The following is a 14,922-nucleotide window of genomic DNA, read 5'->3' as shown; positions in this document are numbered from 1 at the left end:
CTTGTTGGATTTGTGAGAATCTACTGAATCTACTGGTACCCTGTTTCCCACCTGGATTAATCTTTTTAGTCACATAGCACTACTATTATTAGTAGTAGGCAGTAGGCAGTATTATTAGACGGTATTGCTTAAATTTTCATTGTTACGCAGATGATACCCAGCTTTATCTATCCATGAAGCCAGAGGACACACACCAATTAGCTAAACTGCAGGATTGTCTTACAGACATAAAGACATGGATGACCTCTAATTTCCTGCTTTTAAACTCAGATAAAACTGAAGTTATTGTACTTGGCCCCACAAATCTTAGAAACATGGTGTCTAACCAGATCCTTACTCTGGATGGCATTACCCTGACCTCTAGTAATACTGTGAGAAATCTTGGAGTCATTTTTGATCAAGATATGTCATTCAAAGCGCATATTAAACAAATATGTAGGACTGCTTTTTTGCATTTACGCAATATCTCTAAAATCAGAAAGGTCTTGTCTCAGAGTGATGCTGAAAAACTAATTCATGCATTTATTTCCTCTAGGCTGGACTATTGTAATTCATTATTATCAGGTTGTCCTAAAAGTTCCCTAAAAAGCCTTCAGTTAATTCAAAATGCTGCAGCTAGAGTACTGACAGGGACTAGAAGGAGAGAGCATATCTCACCCATATTGTCCTCTCTTCATTGGTTTCCTGTTAATTCTAGAATAGAATTTAAAATTCTTCTTCTTACTTATAAGGTTTTTAATAATCAGGTCCCATCTTATCTTAGGGACCTCGTAGTACCATATCACCCCAATAGAGCGCTTCGCTCTCAGACTGCAGGCTTACTTGTAGTTCCTAGGGTTTGTAAGAGTAGAATGGGAGGCAGAGCCTTCAGCTTTCAGGCTCCTCTCCTGTGGAACCAGCTCCCAATTCAGATCAGGGAGACAGACACCCTCTCTACTTTTAAGATTAGGCTTAAAACTTTCCTTTTTGCTAAAGCTTATAGTTAGGGCTGGATCAGGTGACCCTGAACCATCCCTTAGTTATGCTGCTATAGACGTAGACTGCTGGGGGGTTCCCATGATACACTGTTTCTTTCTCTTTTTGCTCTGTGTGCACCACTCTGCATTTAATCATTAGTGATCGATCTCTGCTCCCCTCCACAGCATGTCTTTTTCCTGGTTCTCTCCCTCAGCCCCAACCAGTCCCAGCAGAAGACTGCCCCTCCCTGAGCCTGGTTCTGCTGGAGGTTTCTTCCTGTTAAAAGGGAGTTTTTCCTTCCCACTGTAGCCAAGTGCTTGCTCACAGGGGGTCGTTTTGACCGTTGGGGTTTTACATAATTATTGTATGGCCTTGCCTTACAATATAAAGCGCCTTGGGGCAACTGTTTGTTGTGATTTGGCGCTATATAAAAAAATTGATTGATTGATTGATTGATTATTCTGAACACTACTGTATGCATCATTTTGAACAATACAGAATCTAGATGTTGTCAACACATCTTCAAGAGAAGAGATGAAGTTCTGTACAGGTGCTGAGACTGACTGGGCCAGTGTTTATCCTTGTAGACTGTAATGTGAAGTGGAAGAGAGTCTGCATGGTTCCCTGCATGAGACTGCAGTCTGTCCCAAGTTATGTCACAGCCAAGGCCAGTACCCATTAACAGCCGGGTAGCCAAGGGCACAGGTAGGTACTGTAACCTGAAGCACACACACCTGGAATCAAAGCCCTGTCTACAGGAGTTACAACAATGACCAACAGAGTTAAAATTTTAAACTCCATCCGAGAAAAACCTTAGTTGTCAGTTGAGTTACAGTTTGTGCGGAAGTTGTGTGGAAGTGTACCAATTTTCTCTACCACATTAATGCTGGAATTATTTAAATTCATTTTAGCTTGGCTGTTAAATGTCTAAACTTCACAATGGGCAAAAATAGGCTGTTAGTAGTTAAATAATTGTTTGTATTTGGATGTGTGGCCCGGCACCGTGCCATAGGGTCACCATTCACTACAGCGCTGCTCCTATACAGTCTGTGGTGCTGCTGCACGTCTTTGCCATGTTGCCTGACATGCACAGGTGGCTGCATGTCTGTGTCTGCCTGTCTCGCTAATTCTGCATCATGTAAAAAATGCAACAAGGAACTGAACTGAAGCGGAGTCATGATAGGACACAAAATCCAGCCAGTAATACTTGTCAAGTTCTTTCTGGGAAGTTTGGAAAGAGGCATGACTATATGTCAACTTGTGTTCCACTCCAAGAGGAATAATTAGATGTGTAATAAGAATGAAGTGTTTGGTAATATTGTTGCTACTGAAAGAAGATTGTAAGGTGAATGTCAGAGCAGAAGCACTTGATTTCTGGGACAAAAACACAAGAGGCATGAGTTGTTTGATGCTGACGATTAAGATATGAGCGTTATGTGTGGAAGAAACTATATGGAATGGAAGAATGGAAATACATGGGAAGAGAAAGAGGTTTGAGTCAGAGTGAAGGTAAGGAGTGAAGAGATAGAGTGAAGGTAAGGACGTTGAGTGGAAGGTTGATGAGTCTTATTGACCAGTGAAGTTGGGACAGATGAAAAGAAACGCAATAAAGCGTATATTCAGAACTGAATGAACTTAGAATTTTTTTTTTTCTAACACAAGCCCAATTGTAAAATTCATGGCAAAATCATTCCGTAACATTTGTACTGTTTAAAATAATTAATAATTTGATTTATAAAGCACTTTCAAAACTCAGATTGCAAAGTTTTGTACAATTCAAAGTTAAAAAGATTATAAAGTTCCAATAAGTGTTTCAATAAATAGTGGATTAAGTGCAAACAGTCCATCAGCCACTGTACAGTGGTGGGCACAGGTAACCAAAAAGTTAGCTTCGATAACAGATAATCAGCTAACTGAAAAGTTATCTTTTGTAAAGCTAAACTGATAAACCACCCAAAAATGTATCGGAAGCTACAGCTAACCGGTAACTGATAACTTCCAGTATTGTCTGTGGTACACTTGCAACTACTAACAAGCTGATTTTGAGTTTTAACACCACAATCGCTTCTGGTAGCATCAAAGGTGACCCCAGACCCAAACAATGAGTCAGCACTTCTGTCTTTGAGCGCCCTGCCCCCTGCTGGAAGCTCCTGTTTGCTACATATTTTGCAGCAGTGAAGCAGTTGAGAGGAGCAGTGAAGCTCAACTCTCTACTCAATAGCAGTGTCACAGTGAGGTGGAGCTCTTGGAAAATAAAGCAGTGCTGACTTATGGTTTTGATTTATAAATAAAATTAATACCAATAGAATCACTCCATTAATGTCAATTCTGCCATTTGTACAAAGTTAAAATATAACATATGTTGTTCATTCGGCTGCTCCCTGTTTTGTTTGGGTTTGCCACAGCGGACACAACGGACAACTTTTACGCCGGATGCCCTTCCTGATGCAACTCCAGTTTTACCTGGAGAAACACACACAGCCGCTCGTTTTCCAAAGAGGTCTCCCATCCAAGTACTAACCAGATCCTGCTGTGCTTAGCTTGTGAGATCTGACGGGATCAGGCTGACACAGAGCAGACCGCTGCAAAATATAACATATAACTTTTAATTTTAAATAATGTACTAATTCTGAAGTTTTGTAACAAACACAGACAGATGCCAAACGGATTGGGTAAAATGTGCCTCCGCTAACACTGATTGGTTGACTCATTAAATTCTATGTAAAAACCAACACGTTAATGTGAGGTGTGTGTTGGTGTTTACATATAAATGTGCTTTTGTAAAATATGCCTTTTTTATTTGTAAAAAAAATCAATTTGCATAAAGTCAAGTTGTTATTTGACAACAGTCTGATGTAACCAGGGTCAAAATAAATAGGACACTGCCATCTACTGGCGCCCAGATGCTCATACAGCCATGAACACTACTGGCCCGTAGATGGCAGTAGAGACCGTGAAAACTTGCCAAAACAAAATTCCAGATAATCCGTGTCTGCTACATTTAAGATGCATGGAATTTAATAAACAAACTGAATTTCAGACATCTTATATATATTACTCTGGAACAAAGACGACAGACAGTGTTTGACATAAACAGGAGTTACAGGACTCTAAAGAGCAAATAGGAATCGATTGCAATGATTCCAACTGAAAATAATGTAGAAGCAGCCTGGGCTTTTTCTGGCATTTTTACATAAAACAAACACAATAACATAGATAAACCCAGAGATATATTCACAAGAGTTTTAGGCACAATATACAAAGAGTTTAATGCTGTTGTCCGTGTGGAGGCTGATCAGAGCGTCTCAAATGCATTTCTTCTATCGTGAATGTACTGAGATTACCCATAATGCACCTGGACACGGCATGTCCACACTAAAACCTTCAAAATTAGTACATTAGTTTAAAGCTAAAACATATATCTGATATTTTCACTTTATAAAACTTCAGACGTAACGTTAAGTAAAATAACTTGTCCAAAATTAGTTTGGTTAAAATTTTAACCATAAGTTAAAACTGTATGCCTCTGGATGACTTGGGTGATATTGCCAGCATATCAGTATGGGGCCAAAAGAAATTAGATTTTTTTCTTTTCTGTGACCAGTTCTTCTTTGCCTGCAGAGGATAGAGCGGTTTCTTCTGGAACCAGCTCTCCTGTGTTTGCAGAGGATAGAACTACACATCTGATACAAAACATTTAACACTCAACTGATTTTAGACTTAATAAATGTTTGTAACTGTTAAGCTTTGTTCACCACACCTGCAAAACCTTGTCAGCAGTCTAAAAATTATCGGACCAAAACTTATCGGAATATAATTGGTCCGATGATGGTTTTCAAAGTTATCTGAAAAGCTAATCCGATAATGAAAACATTAGCTTCGATAATTAGCAGTTAGCGGATTAGTGAAACTGTGCCCACCACTGGCACTGTAAAGTAATGCAAATATTTTTGAAGATGTTTAATTGTCTGGTTTTTGTCCTTTATGTTCCCTGAAAATTTTAACTGGATATATCCATTTGCAGTGGTGGGCACAGAACCCAAAATACTAACTTCGATAACAGATAATCAGATAACTGAAAAGTTATCTTCGATAAAGATAAAACAATAAACCACCCAAAAAGGTATCGGAAGTTACAGATAACCGATAACAGATAAATTCCAATATTATCTCTGGCACATTTACAACTACTAGTAAAACAAATTTAATAGCTTCTAATAATATTAAAAAAACAACAGACCTAAACAATAAGACCACACTTTTTTCTTTCAACAGTCTGCCCCTGCTGGAAGCTCTTGTTTACTACAGCACTCAGAGCACAGAGGCACCCCGAGACCCAAACAATGAGACCACACTTTTTTCTTTCAACATTCTGCCCCTGCTGGAAGCTCTTGTTTATTACAGCCCTCCCAACACAGAGGCACCCTGAGAGTAGCCGTAAAGCCAGCTCTCTATCAGTGACAAAGCTCCGGTCATGCGGAGGTCTTGAAAAATAAAGTCATATTGAGTTATGGTGTTGATTTATAAATAACATTAATACCAATAGAATAACTCCATTAATGTCAATTCTGTCATTTGTACAAAGTTAAAATATAACATATATCTTTTAATGTTGAATAATGCACTAATTCTGACATTTTGTAACAAAGAGACAGATCGCAAAGGATTCTGGGTAAACGTGCCTTTGCTAAACACTGATTGGTTCAGTCATTCATTATGTAAACCAACACGGTAATGTGACGTCTGTCATGTGTTGGTGTTTAAATGTGCTTTTGTAAACTATTCCATTTTTTATTTGTAAAAACAGGCATTTTTACGGAGCCCTGGTGTCATCGCAAAATTTTTTGCATGTGGAGAGAATGTGCGCATGTTTGCGCATATTCTCTCCACATTCTCTCTTTACAACATTCATTTGATGTTGTAAAACGTGCTTTACAGTGTGCGAGATGATTTTTCATGCAGGAATTTTTTGGACCAAGTTTCAGGTTAATCGTGCGTCCTGCATCGTGTAGTGTTCATGGAGTATCAAGCTGCGGTCAACATCTGACGACCACCTCCTGATCGCCGATCGTATGGTCGAATGAGAATTAAACCTGTTTGATATATTATTGTGGTCGGCCGTCGTGAGGCTATCCTGCTGCTGAAAGCTACAAGCAGCATCCAACTGTTCGCACTGTGCCAGTTGCAAACACTGCAGAGCTGTCTTGTAATTTATATGATATTATTATTTATGAGTATTATTATTTTGCAGTTTTGTTTTTAAACGTAATTTGTAAAAAAAAAAAAAAAGCCATTTGGCAAAGCAAAAAAGTGGATGTTGACAATCATCTGACATAACCGGGGTCAAAATAAATAGAACACTGCCATCTACTGGGTTCCCAGACACTGCCATGAACACTACTGGCCAGTAGATGCTAGATGGCAGTAGAGGCTTTCAAAACAAATTCTGTCTGCTCACATTTAAAATGCGTGGAATTTAACCAACGCAAAATAAAGAAAATCAACGTCTATAAATGCAGAGAATATATTCAAGAGAGTTTTAGGCACTAGAGTTTAATGCTGGTGTCCGTGGAGCCTGAACAGAGTGTCTGAAATGCATTTGTCCTGCCGTGACGTACTGAGATTACATCATCCTACCCAAAATGCACTGTGGGGCAGAGCATGTGCTCACAAAACCTTAAAATTTAGCACATTACTTTAAAACTAAAACATATATCTGATATTTTTACTTTATGAAACTTCAGACATGACAGTAATTTTAAATAACTTTGCCAAAATTAGTTTTGGTTAAAATTGAAACCATAAGTTAAAAATGTATGCCTCTGGATTGACTTAGGTCATATTGCGAGCATATCGGTATGGTGTTAAAGGAAATGTTTTTTTTCCTTTTTCCTTTTGGGGCTGTTTGTTTCCTTTGGTTGCAGAGGATTGAGATGCTTTTTATACAAGCAGTTCTCCTCTGTTTGCAAACGGTTATAACTATGCGTCGTCTTACAAAACTTTTAACAGGTGGGTGCTGAACTAATTTAAAAATGCTTGTCGCTGTTCAGCTTTGTTATTTGTTTATATCGGTTTAAAAGTTATCGGATAAAAATTAATCGGAGAGATAATTGGTCCGATAATGGTTTTTAAAGTTATCTAAAAAGATCATCCGATACTGAAAACATTATTTTCGATAATTATCTGTTATCAGATTATCGGAAGTGTGCCCACCACTGTCCATTTGTTTAATAGTTATTGATCAATACTGTAGAAATGTTAAAAAAAAAAAAAAAGACCCAACTTATCCTTGGGTTTGTATAAATGTAGTTTGTGATTTTAATGAAAGCTATTATTATTATTAATAATAATATTATTTTTTGGGGGGGGAGGGTGGTATGCCATGGAGAGATCAAATTTGAAATTTGTAAAATATTGTTGAAATGGTTTGGTCCCTCCACCCATATATATATATATATATATATTATATATATATATATTATATATAATATATATATGCTGTCTTTTTAAGAAATGCAATAAACAGACTAACAGAGCTTCAAATTAAGAAAACCTTCATTACTTTGTAGATTTACAAAGTAATCAAGATTTACTCAATACATGATTCATCAGACAGCAAACTGAGAGACTAAAGAATGCAATGTTCTTGTGAAATCTAAAAAGGTACTCAGATGAGATTTGCTTGTTTTTTTAAAGCTTAGAAATCATAAAGTGTTAGAATTTTAGAAGCTGTGGGTGTTTTGTACCATCTTTGTTTTATTAACATTTTAGCATGCCTGAATTTGTTTGCAAATTGTTGTAAATCAAATCTTTAGACTGCTCTGTTGACTGCACATGAATTGTTATAACATAAGAAGTAAAATGTTTAACATTTGGCATTAATTCAAGAGTGGTTTTGTTGTCTGACAATGTACAAAGGAGGAGAACGTTAAGTCGAGATGCCCTTCGTAAAGTGTGCCAGAGTGCCTTTGATCCTGTTATTGGGTCATGGCCTTGGCTGCACTAGCACAGTTCTACTCTCAGCATTAAGTAATTTGCTCTAAAATTAGACACAGATTCTTGACTTCTAAACATAGCTAATGCCAAATTCTTGGCCACCTGACTCTCACTTAAACAAATGCTACATTGAAAAGTTGTAACACAAATTACATTGTTTTCTTCTTCTGATGATGATGATGATAATAATAATAATAATAGTCATAATAATTATTATACTATTATTATTACTACCATTATTGTTGTTATTATTATTATTATTATTATTATTGGAGTGGGTTGTTGTCAATAATTCTCCACTGTGGATGGGTGTGCCTTCATGTGACAGTCATTATTATTATTATTATTATCATTATTATTGTTTTATTACTATTGCAGGAATGGTGGAGAAGCAGTTAATTGCACTTGTTTCCAGTGCAATAGGTTCCCAATTCAAAACCCACCCCTGCCCAAACTCTGTGTAATATGGAGTTGTGTCAGGAGGGGCATCTGGTGTAAAACCTGTGCCAAATCAACATGCAGATCCATCTTGGATCAGCTGTAAAGACCCCGAATGAAAACAAGGGAGTCGCTGAAGGGACTTATTATTTTTATTACCTCCGCCAAGGAGGTTATGTTTTCGGTCGCGTTTGTTTGTTTGTCTGTTTGTCAGCAGGATAACTCAAAAAGTTTTGAACAGATTTTGATGTGAGTGGTGACAAGAGGAACAAGTGATTAAATTTTAGTGGTGATCACGATCCGGATCCCGATGCTAACGCATTAGCATGTCTATGGCATTTTCAATGTTAAAAGTTAGCATTAAGCAGTTGCAGCTGTCATCACGTTCAGGTGCATTTGTTTTCAGATTGTAATATTTCTTAAATTTATTTTTGTTTATATATTAATAATCTAATGATTATTATATACAATTTTAGAGAAAGAGACAAAAAGAGATCACTGCCAAGGAGGGAATCTCTTTAGGGTCAGTGACCCTATGGCCTTGTTTAAAGTGTTTCATAAATGTTAAAAAATTCATATATTTGCAGTTTAGTTGAATAATACATTGAATTTTGTCTCTTATTTGTTTTTGTCTATAAGCACATGCCATATCAATATCAGTGCTCAGATGACAGTAGCTTCTGGGAAAGGTGCAAGTTGCAATAAACTGTGATGCCAAGTGCTAAGGATACATGCTATCCAGTCACAGCAGATGAAACTTTTTTTTACTACTGAGCAAACATCATTGTTAGACTTTTTTAGGTTCATTGATTCCACGGCATGTAGATGTTATGGCATCAGTGTCCCCATGGCCTTGGCGGAGGAGTGCTTCTAGTTATTATTGTTATTATAAACATTAATTATAAGTGATTGCACCAAGCTGAATAAGGAAAAAATAAGCTTCCTGCTAATGTGTTTTTATGTTTCGGAGCAGAGGAATCCATTTGTGATGTTTCTAGCATGACATAATAATTGGCAGCATTGGGCAGCACGGTGGATTAGTGGTTAACATTGTTATCTCACAACAAGAAGGTCATGGGTTTATTTCCCACCTGTTTCCTTTCTGTGTGGAGCTTGCATGTTCTCCCCGTGTTTGCGTGGGTTTACTCCAGGTGCTCTGGCTTCCTCCCACATCCAAAGACATGCAGGTTAGGTGGATTGGAAACTTCATAATTGTCCAGGTCTCCCTTGCCAAAGAGATCTCGATCTCAGTGGGACTAACCTGGCTACATAGAGGTTAAATAAAATAAATTAGTATGTTGTGTTGTAAGAAACATAAAAAGTAAGTCCTACCTGACTTTTTATATGACTCCCCCTGAACAAGACACCGGTCTGACATAGGTTACTTCCACAGCCAAGGCCAGTAACCATTTAACCATTTATCTATTGACGGGAAATCAAACCCAGGTCTGTATAGTGGCTGTCAAACCCCTTTGATCTACCTGCTCATCATTTATAGTTCTTTTACAACAATACATGGGATATTTGTTAATTAAGCTCACTTATGATATTATGACAATTATTCTTGTTCAGGGGTGAGGTGAACACACACACATATATATGACAAATGTTTTTTGTTATTTTATAACTTATTACATCTACAAATGGACATGATATTGTAATGTAGCCTTTATTTTTTTAATTCTTAAACTTGAGGGTAATTACATGAGGCAGGTTGCTCTACCATGTAGGAGTTGGACCACCAACTTGGAGACCAGAGTTCAGCTTCAGAATGTGTTGGCTGAACATGACGCTTCTTTTGCACCACCCAGCTGTAAATGGGTATCAGCCTTGGATGACGAGTAACCTGCAATGGACTGGCATCCCATCCAAAGCTTGGACTCTCTTCCACTTCATGATGAGGCTTTCGGAGAATAACCACCTATACACACTCATACTTAAATAAATAAATAAAAATCTGCCAAAATTTTGGGCTATCAACACTTTTTGTTTGTGATTCTATTTTTTTAAGGGAATACAAGTAATTGGACAGTTGGCCGCTGAGCAGTTTTAACTGCCAGGTCCCCCCCCCCCCCCTTTTTTTTGTCATTAACAAATCATCAGCTAAATGATCAACAACTGATTGAAATTTTTAACATCTCTAGGATCTTATGTGCCAGTAATCTGAATTTCTGAGCCATTGTATCCACATTGTTCATACTAAGAATGCCAGCATCTTGTCATTTACCATGTCACTTGTCTGTATGTAAGAGATGATATTAATAATAATAATGATAATGATAATATTAATTGGCTGATTTTTTTTAAAGCACCTATTACCAATCAAACCAGATCAGCTGTCAACTACATACTGTATACCCATATTACTTAACCACCCCAAATTACAAAAAGAAAAGATGCTCAATCTGTACAGCTGATAGGCCAGTATCCTTTTGTTTACACCAGTCAATATGAAATCGAAGGTTTTTGTCACAGAATGGCAAATTTGCCAGAGCAGGGGGAAAAAAATCAAGAGAGGGAACCCTTCAAGACTTGGTTTGTCTGATTGGAGAGACTACTAAATATTTCAAATTTTATTTTGAAGTATTTTCATAATAGGAGCGATCTTGGTGGCTGTTTTGGATTAATCACATCTTGTACACACTGATGAACAGGGTAATATTTTCTCCACTTACATTACTGGTGGGATCATTGGTTGTCCCCCTGGGCCTACTTGTTTAGTGATTTTAAAGTTTTGTTCCACATCATAACCCATGTTAGTAGTAGTCTGTGTATTTTTCCAGCACCTGTATGTTTAATGATTTGTATCACTACCATATATGGCATGAACTCATCCTCTAAAGGTGATGAAATGCCAAAATGTCATTTTCATGATATTGTGCCTTGACTGTAAATGAGACATTTTGTGTACCACTAGTGGCTATACTTTTTCAGGCAGTAGGTCCAGGTCAAAGGTCAAGGTCATAAAGTTACAAAAATTTGTAATTTGCCATGTACTGGTTCACATTTCCAACACAACATTACGCAATGGCTTCCTCAGTGAATGGCACATTGTAACACCAGGACAATGCAGGTGTTAGTCTGCGTCACTGCTGAGTGCAGTTTGTGCATCTTGTCTCCTCTCCATTGATGCACTTAAAACCTGAACAAACATAAAGGTGAAATTTATCCCTAAATGTCACCAAATGTCCTTAAAACCATATAGTGATGTTCCACGTGGTGTCAGTGGGAAACATCCACCGTACGGCTTGTGACCTAGCACACCATGCAGATGCCCTGCTGTCTAAGGACAAGGAGATTGCTGCACTGCAACAGAACTGCAGAGATCTGGAGGCACAGGTGGGCACAACAAAGGTAGAACATTTCCTCTTTATCAAGAGCTTCCTAAAATAATGTGAAGAAGCACCATATTCTGCCATCAGTAGGTCCATGCAGAGCTTTTAATAAATCTAAATGACACGTCCTGGCATCATGCTAGAATGTTATTGACTCATCAGGGCAGCCATATGTAAGCCTAGGCTGCAGCACCTTTCTTCTGTGCTTCTGAGAATTTAGGAGCTCAGTGAGCAACAACTTTGAGGAGCCACTGTCACCTCTGAGGTATAAGAAAAAGAGTATGAAGTGGACTGAAATGGTTACGATCAAATACGCAGACAACAAAGCACACAGTTATAAATGCCAATATATTTTGCATCTTAACCTATATTGCATGTGTTTAATACATTCTAAACAGGGATTTTCAAATTTAGCCTTTATTTAACCAGGTTAGTCCCATTGAAATTGAGATCTCTTTTACAATGGAGACCTGGACAGTTCTAAAGTTTCCAAACAAGGCCAGTTTGCTGCGGTTTCACAGTGGTCATTAATGTCGAAGTGTGTTAATTGTCAAAAGTCTGAAAAAATGTTGAGTTTAGACCATTGTTCTTAAATTGCTGATGTTCACTGAACCTTTAAGCTTTTCATTCCAATTAATGTTCCCACTGTGGAAGACAGCAAATCACCGATCATGTCATTGGCTCATCATGCAGCAAGGTTGCACTCTGCTGGAAACAACTGGAACTACTCATCATAACTCCCTGATAAGCCCCTGATACAAACTGTGCAGGGAGGGCTGCTTTTTCAAAGTGCCAGTTTTTAATTTTCTGATGCATGTTGGCATCTTTTTTGTTTGCTAATGAGAAGTCTTATGGCATTAGCTGTGCAACAATACTGTCACAATGTCAGAGCTGCATGCTGTCTTCAGTCTCAGCAGTTCAACCTGAATGTCAAAATTAGTACAAAAATGAATATAATTTACCAAACGGATGACATTGACGTTTTGGTGATTATAATGCTATAGGGACGTCTTGCTATGCAATAGATGTCTCATCCAGGTTTTTTGTTGGCTTCTTAGTAGGATTATTCCAAAGCTACTAAAGTGGTTTTCATGAAACTTATTGATTCGATGGTGTCTGGCCTAAAATACATTCAGTTAGATTGTGAGACAGATCTGGATAAAGGGGCAGGTCAGGTAAGGTCTGGGAGCATGAGCCGGTGCTACGTGTTGCTGTATCCACCACACTACGTCACTACCGCCTTGAGTCCTGAATAGGAACCATATCCATCCTAGTGGAGCAGATAAGTATGACTTTTGGCCAGAATTGTTCACTTGGTCATACAAGCATCAGATTTGGCATGAATGTTCTTCATAAATCAGTGTTTGAGAAAAAGTGCTGGCCACTTGAAAATCCAATATGGTGGCCAGGTAGGGAATGAAGAATTACACAGGGGTCAAAATTTAAAAATGCTCCAATCATATTGAAAAGTATAACACATTATTTGTCTGATCATAACTATTCCAAAAAGGTATAGTTTGGACTATCTATGATTGAATGTTATGGAGTTATGAGGTAAAAACTGCAAAAATGGTGACAAAGGTCAGTTTCAGTTTGTACAGGGGTCAAAAGTTAAAGCTGCTCCAATTTTTGTAAAATGTGATGCAAATTATTGGTTGAGTTAATAGGGGTTTAAAAAGGAATAGTTTGCACTATGTGTCATGCGTAGTTGTCACGTTACAGGCTAACATACGTCATATGCCATAGAATCCAGTGGACGTCAACATTGTTTGACATTTACTCTGCAAACCAAGCATTCAACACAGTCAAAACTGTTCCATTTATTAATCCTATTAGTTCAACCAAAATTTTGCACCACATTCTACCAAAATTGGAGCAACTTTAACTTTTGACTCTTGTGCAAACTGAAAGTTTTTACCCCATAACTCCATAACATTCAGTCACAGATAGTCCAAACTATACCTTTTTGGAATCTTTGTGATCAGACACATAATTTGGCATAGCTTTCAATATGATTGGAGCATTTTTAAATTTTGAACCTGTGTCATTCTTCATTGACCCCTACCTGGCTGTCATATTGGATTTTCACGTGGCCAGCACTTTTTTCTCAAACCCTGATTTATGAAGTACCTTCATGCCAAATCTGGTGCTTGTATCGCCATGTGAAGGATTGTTTCAGTTATCTGCTGCACTGTCCCCACCTCTCGAAAGTAAACGTCTATCTGCCGCATGTGAAACGTGGGCGTCCCCTTGGCCCTTCCTAGCTGCTGGGGTCCTCAACACTGCAGGCTGGAGCGTGTCCAGAGAAGCGCGGCACATGGCCAAAGTGTTGCAGCTGATGCGGACTTACTCCTCATATAGTCATTCTCTGAAGAGACCAAGTACTGATGACACGTAGTCATCACCTTACCTCACTGGTCAGCCTCCATGTGCCACAGCCGTACAGTAAAACAGGAAGCACCAGGACCCTCAAGACATTGTAAAACAGCTGTAATTTTACAAGGACCTAAAAAAACCCCCCAACACACACACACACTCAGAATCTTTTAATGGCCGCGCTCTTGTACATGTTTGTGTAATGTACCTCACTTTTTGACCGTGTGTCATTACACTTCTTTGATAGTGAAGAAAGTGACGAGTGTTCCCAGACGAGTGCATGATAAATTGATTACGGCACCGTTCTGCGTTTACACGTCTTCTTTAATGGCCGTCTGTGTGTCTACAGAGTTCCCCTCCACCATCCTGCAAAGGAGAATTTGAGAAGCTTCTCAGGGAGTCTCAGAGGGAGGTGCTGCGGCTTCAGAGACAGCTGTCGGTCAAGTCGTCCAGACAGCAGCAGCATGACCGCAGCTCTGCCACAGGTGCACCAGAGGATTGTGGGAAAATTGAGGAGGTGGCGAGAGAAGAAAGGTACAAAGTTTATCTGCATTTCATCATGTCTGGACAACACTGACCCCTGTTGGTTCTTTATTGATGCCATGCAGTGAATTTGTGTAATTTAATAATTTAATTTAATTTATTAATAATGGCCAGAATTCTCCATGTAACTTTGCTTCATGTACTGTATGAGTTCAGATGCTGTAAGACTTCATGATGAGCTGTTGTGAGGATGCACTGTGCCTTTTTTGTGATATGTACATAATAAAGGAACGCTATATAACTAGGGAACGCTAACATAGTGGAGATGCCGGGTATG

The 14,922-nt window shown here is 38.3% G+C and overlaps 1 protein-coding gene and 1 long non-coding RNA gene across 3 annotated transcripts in view; both read left to right on the top strand.

The window, feature by feature from the left end:
• The window catches only part of LOC117516693 (RIMS-binding protein 2), a 192,111-nt gene that overhangs the window by 23,531 nt on the left and 153,658 nt on the right, over positions 1-14,922 (top strand). The window lies entirely within an intron of this gene.
• LOC117516696 lies at positions 11,647-14,611 on the top strand. The gene is made up of 2 exons (XR_004562519.1): positions 11,647-11,730; positions 14,452-14,611. It is a non-coding gene; the product is annotated as an uncharacterized LOC117516696 (long non-coding RNA).

This window comes from Thalassophryne amazonica, chromosome 9, assembly GCF_902500255.1.
Source record: "Thalassophryne amazonica chromosome 9, fThaAma1.1, whole genome shotgun sequence".
Classification (NCBI taxonomy): Eukaryota; Metazoa; Chordata; class Actinopteri; order Batrachoidiformes; family Batrachoididae; genus Thalassophryne; species Thalassophryne amazonica.
This window is presented reverse-complemented; position numbering and strand designations above follow the sequence as displayed.